At 36.0% G+C, this 7,613-nt stretch overlaps 1 pseudogene; it reads left to right on the top strand.

Moving 5' to 3' along the window:
* LOC148919342 (uncharacterized) lies at window positions 1-1,514 on the top strand (annotated as a pseudogene).
* Window positions 1,515-7,613: the final 6,099 nt, after the last annotated feature.

Raw genomic sequence — 7,613 nt, 5'->3', positions numbered from 1 at the left:
ATGCAAGAGATAAGGGAGCATTTGTATTTCAATGGGGTTGACCAAACCTATAAGGATTGGATATGCCAACCTATTGAATCAAATGGAAGTGAAAGTGTAAATCAAGAACCATATCTTGAACGTGATGTGGTGGATGAGACAATTGATATGTGCGAAGGTGCACATGAACACTTTACTAAAAACCTGAACAAATTTAGGAAGTTTATGGAAGAAGCAGAAAAACCTCTTTATCCTGGGTGTCATAAGCACACCAAGTTGTCGGGATTGGTTAAGTTGTACAATCTTAAAGTAAGGCATGGAATGACGAACAATTGTTTCTCCGATATGCTTATTGAAGTTGGAGATTTGCTTCCAATTGGTCAAGAGGTATCATCATGTATGTATGAGCAAATAAGACATTGAATGCCTTGGGATTGAAGTATAAGAAGATACATGCATGCTACAATGATTGCATTTTATATAGTAATAAGTATCACGATTTGACAACCTGCCCTAAATGTGGCCTTTCACGATAGAAGGTGACAAAGAAGAATGTGGAGAAGAAAGGGGTCCTGGCGAAGGTTTTATGGTACTTTCCTTCTATCCCAAGGTTCAAAAGAATGTTTAAGTCATTTGAAACTTCTAAAAGTTTAACTTGGCATGATGAAAGTCGAATAAAAGATGGTCGATTGCGTCATCCAGCTGATTCACCATCGTGGAAGATGGTTCATCATATGTGGCCAGATTTTGCAAGTGAGCCTAGAAACCTTAGGTTAGCCCGTTCATCAGATGGGATAAACCCACACAGTTCTCTTAGTACTAGATATAGTTGTTGGCCAGTAATTTTGGTCACATACAAACTTCCTCCGGAGCTGTGCATGAAGAGGAAGTTTATGATTTTAACGTTATTGATTTCTGGCCCTAGACAACCTGGCAATGATATAGATGTGTACTTGGAACCATTGGTTAAGGATTTAAGAACATTGTGGGATGGAGTGGAGGGAGTCTATGATGTTTTCCGACAACAGTCCTTCACCTTAAGATTTGTACTTTTGTGGACAATCAATGATTTTCCAGCTTATGGTAATCTGTCCGGGTGCACTACGAAAGGATATTATGCATGTTCAAATTGCGTTGAGAAGACATATGCGGAAAGGTTGGAACATGGAAATAAAATGGCATTCACCGGACACCGAAGATTCTTATCTCGTTATCATGCTTATAGAAAATTAAGTGAAGATTTTAATGGTAAGGAAGAACTTGACCCGGCACCAAAACCTTTAACCGGGGAACAAGTATGGAAAGAAGTTGAGGCCATAAACTATGAGTGGGGGAAGAGAATTGGGAAGTGGAAAGATGATGGTTGTACTAAGTGTTATAAGAAGAGATCAATTTTCTTTGACCTTCTTTATTGGAAATCGTTGTATGTTCGACATTGCCTCAATGTTATGCACATCGAGAATTATGTATGCGAGAGTATTTTCGATACATTGTTGAACATTCTCGGAAAAACGAAAGATGGGGTGGCAGCGTAAAGATCTCGTTAAATTGGGGGTAAGAACTAGTTTGGCACCACAAGTTGGCGAGAAGAGAACTTTTTTGCCTCCAGCAATGTGTACATTGAATAAAAAGGAGAAAATATCTATGTGCAAGGCATTGATGAGTGTAAAAGTGCCTGAAGGTCACTCTTCGAACCTAAGAAACCTTGTATGCATGAAAGAGTTGAAACTAGTTGGTCTTAAGTCACATGACTGCCACATATTGATGCAACAATTGCTACCGGTTGTAATACGTGGTGTGCTGCCCAAGCATGTTAGATATGCAATAATGAGGTTTTGCTTCTTCTTCAATGATTTATGTTAGAAAGTGGTGGATGTACCTACGCTAGATAAGATACAATCGGATCTTGTGGCTACATTGTGCTTGCTGGAACAATTCTTTCCTCCATTATTCTTTGATGTTATGGTCCATCTAACGGGGCATCTTATTAGAGAGGTTCGTTTGTATGGACCAGTTTTCTATGGATGGATGTACCCTTTTGAAAGGTACATGAAGGTATTAAAGGGTTATGTACACAGTCGTGTGTATCCGGAAAGTTGTATCGTTGAACGCATTCTTGTGGAAGAATCTGTGGAGTTTTGCTCATAGTTCATGGCTGATTTAAGTGAAATTGGGGTTCCTACACCACGCTTGCATTTAGCAAATACTAGTACATCTTTGTCATGTCCATCTATAGAATCTGTGCCCCACGAAAAATTGGACCAAGCACATCGAACTGTCTTGGATAATACAGCTGAAGTTGATCCTTACATTAAGTAAGTTATCCTAATCCAATTATTCTGTTTTCTTAGGTTTATTTTATGGATAAGTCAAACTTTAACATTAGATGCTTCTATGTGCACTGTAATTTTTACAGTGAACATAAAGACCATTTGAAGGAGAGTAATCCAAGGAAAGCAAAAGACGAAAAATGGATAACCGAAGGTTTATTGACTGGTTTCATAACCGGGTTAGTAGTGTTCATTTTACTAAAGTGACGAGCGATTGGTACCTCAAACAGATTTTAATTATCTTTTATAATTTCAGGTTGGTGGTCAATTAACTATGAATTTGAATGGAGTGACAAACATTGTTTAGTGGCTAGCTCATGGACCACGTAAGGGAGTTTTGAAATATAACGGTTATGCCATAGATGGGTACCGTTACCACACTAAGGCATGTGACAATGAACGTGCTATCCAAAATAGTGGGGTTTGCTTGGTGGCAAGTACTATGCAAATTTCAAGTGAAAAGGATAAAAATCCAGTTGTTTCAAACATGATATTCTATGGGGTTATCGAAGAGATATGGGAGCTTAATTATAATCAGTTTCAAGTTCCTTTGTTTAAGTGTGCATGGGTAGAGAATGAGAAAGGTGTCAAATATGCCGAGGATAGTAGGTTGACTATGGTGAACCTTAATCGGAGAGGTTATCGACAAGATGAATTTGTTATGGCCACTCAAGTGAGGCAAGTATTTTACGTTGATGACCTGAAACTGATGGTTGGTTAATTGTACTTCCAATGCCGAATAGAGTTTATATTCATGGTGATGAGTTAGAGGATGCCGTACTTGAGCACCAATCCTTTACTAATGGACTGCCAGCAGTAGAAGAATTTAAATATGATATTGGTGAGGGTGAGGCAAAGTATATGCAAACAGATTGCGAGGGGATGTGGGTCACTAATAGAAAAAAACAAGCATAGATGTTGGTTTTCTATGTGAGAATTTTCATTAACTCTAGTATGTGTATTATCTTTTGTGTGTATTGTCAATTTACATAATTTATTTTGTTATATGCATATTCTAATGTTCTTCTTTTATGCAGATATGGCTGAATCAAATGAAGGGAGTACATCACAAACAACTAGTACATCAAATAGTGAAGGTAAAAGGAAGCGTGGTCCAACATAAATGAATCAAATTCAAATAAAGAAACATAAAGGGAAAACGATAAAAGTTCTGTTTAACTCCAAAGGAGAAGCAAGTGGTCAAGCGGGTAAACAATTGGCTTCAGACACAGGTGTAGTAGCTCGAACCTTTATCCCCATTACCATCAATGCTTGGAGTGATGTGGATGACCAGTTGAAAGAGAAAGTGCGGACAGAAATTACAGTAATACTAATTAGTTGATGCTTTTATAGGTTGTTTTTAGTTTTCTATTGTAATTTGCCTAAACTGAACATCTTTCTTTATTTTATGCAGGCAGTATTTGAATTGCCACCCGAAAGCAAAACGGGGATATTGCAATCAGCTTGTAACAAGTGGAGGCAATTCAAGTCTAACTTAAAGAGGTACCACATACTACCATATAGAAATGACCAACAAGCATTGAGGCAGCCTCCTGACATGTATGACTTCATTGAGTTATCGGATTGGCAAACTTTTGTAACCTCAAGATTAAGTACTAAATGGTAGGTATGCTGACATGCAAACTTGTCATTTTCATTTAAAACAATGATTTTTTTGGATAAATATGACATATAAACTTCTAGTCTTATACTTATAATGTAGGAAATCCATGAAGCCCAAAAGGAAAGGCAAAGTAAATGTAAATATCATCACAAAACAGGCCGTAAAAGGTATCTTGGAGTGGTCGAAGACTTGGTAAGTGTAAGAGAAGAAACTGTTTTTTGGACTCTTATTTGTGTATTGCCCTATGCTAAATTTGATCAATCTTAATTAGTATGAGAAGAATGCAGTGGAGAAGGGTGAGGAAATTGACAGAGCTCTTTTATGGAAGTATGCACGTAAAGATAAAAATGGGAAGATAGTTGATGAGGAGGTAGCTTTAATGGCTGAAAAGATTGTAAGTACTAATTAATTGGTTAATTTATGGTATCTTTTGTTGACAATAAAAATTACAGAAACATGTCTATGATGTTGATTGTGATCACCTTCTTTTTGTTGATACTGGTTTCAGGATAACTTGATGAAGGAGAAAGAAGAAGGCACTTTAACCAGATCTGGGAGTAATGATGTTTTGTCAATGGCTTTAGGAACCCCTGAACATGCTGGAAGGGTGAGGGGTGTGGGAGGTAATGTGAAGCCAAATGCATATTTCAAAGTTCCTAGGAAGAAGATGGAGTGTGTCTCGAAGGTAATGTTGGAACAACAAGATTCTTTGATAATGGAGACAAGAATGATGATGGAAGAGCAACAAAAAAGGCATGAAGCTGCGCAACAAGCTCTTCAAAACCAAATCGAGATGCTAAAGGTGGTGATTAACACTCAAGTTCCTAATAACACATCTCTCCAATCCCCAAATATACATCCATCTCCCATCTTATCCGAGAAAGCATCAACAAACATGAAGAGAAAACTTGAGGAGGGTGAAAAAGAAATTTGTGGTGAAGAAGGTTGTGAGGATGTGGTGGAGCAAACTGAAACTGAGTTTATGAAGGTAATGCTGATATTTCATTTACTTTGATATACTTGCTCTAAATATTTACACACAAAATTACTGATTAGAATAAGATTTATATGAATTTCATGCCCATAATAACTGAACTTTTTGACCAATTCACTGGAAATAAAGGTTGTTCGTTTTGTGCAGGTTGGTGTAATGATTCATCATTGCTCTCCTTTTTCATTTATTTGTTTGTTCGTCATCTTAATGTTATGAATTGCTTGTTGACACTGAGTGTTTGACTAATTATAAAAAGGTTTATATTCTTCATTCTCATTTACCCAATAAGGCAATGACAATAGATTCTACAATTAAATAGACCACCCACAATCTCTTACTTAATTAATTTGCAAGCCAAGCTCGTGAATATTAACTGTGAAGCTTCCTAGGCCTCTGGTTTTTTCCTAGGCCTCTATGATCTCTTTCTTTGACTCCATCTTCTACTTAATTGATATAAATGCTTGCAGAAGCTTGTATTATATTTGTGACTTGTCTTTTATATGCATATTAGGGGAAACAATGCAAAATGGCTTTCGGCGAAAAGGCAAACCTTGTTGCAAGTGGCATAATAGTTGAGATTGATGTGCCAAACCAGCTGGTTCATAATGTTCCTTTGGGAGAGGGGAACATAAGAGTAGCTGTGAATTGTGCACTAAGGGAGATTCTCAACTACCAATCCCCTGTGAAAAGAGTGTTAGAAACGGTTGGGGATGCCATTGGATCGCAAGTAGCTTGGCCTCAAGATCTTATTGTCTTTGGTGATAAAGTGGTAAACTTCTTTTCTTTAAGCTTGTTATGTTTTATTCTAACTAATATGTATGTAATTGTATATATTTATATATATAACCTTCTGCTTTATGCAATAATTGTAGAAGAAGAGGGAAACTACAAAGGAAAAATTAGCAAAGACTTTATTCAAGTCTATATGCCAAAGTCTTGCAAGGTTTTATATGCATACGCACATCAAGTGATGTCCAAAGGTCAGACTATCTCCACAAATATTGATGAGGACATATTTGGTGTGAAAAAGATTGTGTACATCTTTCAAAAACAAGTTATCGCATTCGCTGAAATGAGAGAAATAGGACAAGCTATAATAACGGCTTATATTAGGTAATAGTAACTTGATGTTTTATAATTTTCTGTTTCTCATATTGGCTATTAATCTTGGGTCTCATTTAGTTAGTAACTATGAAAATGGTTGGCAGCTATTTGTTTCGCTTGGTAAAAAGCCAACAAAGGGATCAAGTGATTGGATTTATGGACCGAACACGTACCACACATGATCCAAGAGATGGGAATTTGAGGTCGGATTACATTAAGAAATGTTTGAAACAAACGAGCATTGACAGCATCTTTTTGATTCCATATAATCCTGGGTAAGTAAAGTAGTTTTTTTTTTTGTTTTTACAAGGAATTTTTGAGTATTACTAATATGTTTTGAATTAACAGTAGGGGACATTGGATCCTCTTAGTTATTTCCTTAATATGTAAATTTTTTGCATTTGGCTTACGGTCTATAACAAGTGTTATTTATCTGTTAAAGTGGGATCAAAGCTTTCAATGCCCAAATTGGGAGACGACCTCATAAATTACCGATGTGGATTCTACTTTCGGTATGCTTGTATTTCACAAACATTGTAAGATTAATTTTAAGGAACCTAACTAACTAAATGCTGAATTGTTGTGTAAAAATGTAGGTGCTCCTAAACAAAGCGATGGCAAGTCATGTGGGTATTTTGTGATGAGATACATGAAGGACATTTGTAAAGATTCCTCCCTTGAATTTCGAAATAAGGTACTTATGGAACTTTGCAACTTCTGTTTTTTTGGTGGTTGGGTCTGTGTTAATATGAACCTTGTGTAATTTTTTTTCACAGCAATGTGCCTCTGTTTTTTTGGTAGTTAGGTCTGTGTCAATTGAGAAAAAATGCTAGTTGTGCTTGTCCAACTCTCTACCCCATCACATGAACATTTAATAGCTAGTTTAAACATGAAGTGGGATCCAATTAATGACTTCTTGTTATCTAATTAGATTGATTGACAAATTAGATTTTCTTGTTCACCAATATGATTTCGTAAATTTGCATATCTTATGTTTTTTTTTTCCAGTATAGAGCTAGAAGGAAGGACACATACACCCAAATGGAATTGGATGAGGTGCGAGAAGAATTGGCAAGTCATGTCCTAGAATGACTTTTTGATTAAGCTAAACATTCCTTCATTTTACATGTCTTTCTAGCTAGTATTTTGCTTATGCATAGACAAGTATGGATAATTTATGGTGTAGGGCTGGTAAATTTGTGATTTGGATGTGACAAGTATGGATCATTCAAGTATTTTGCTATATATATATATATATATAGACAATTATGGATATATTTAAATTACTGTTTATATAATATTTTTTTTAAGAGCAATGGCAACATAACATGATTTGGAATTGAGGCCTTTCTTAAATACTATTACAGTAACTAAGTAAAGTGTGATGTGAAACAAGCAAAATACCTACCATTTCCTTACATAAATGATGCCTATTGTTTATAACAACTTCAGTTTTCCAGAAATAATTGAAGTTGAAAGATAAAAACAACAACTAGACATATATTATCACTGATGCCTAAAACGAGAAGTAGCATCAACATTTATGTCACAACCAACACTATTGGAGGCTTTTCACGTCCAC

This window comes from Prunus mume, linkage group LG3 (assembly GCF_029339155.1).
Source record: "Prunus mume cultivar Tortuosa linkage group LG3, ASM2933915v1, whole genome shotgun sequence".
Lineage (NCBI taxonomy): Eukaryota > Viridiplantae > Streptophyta > Magnoliopsida > Rosales > Rosaceae > Prunus > Prunus mume.
This window is presented reverse-complemented; position numbering and strand designations above follow the sequence as displayed.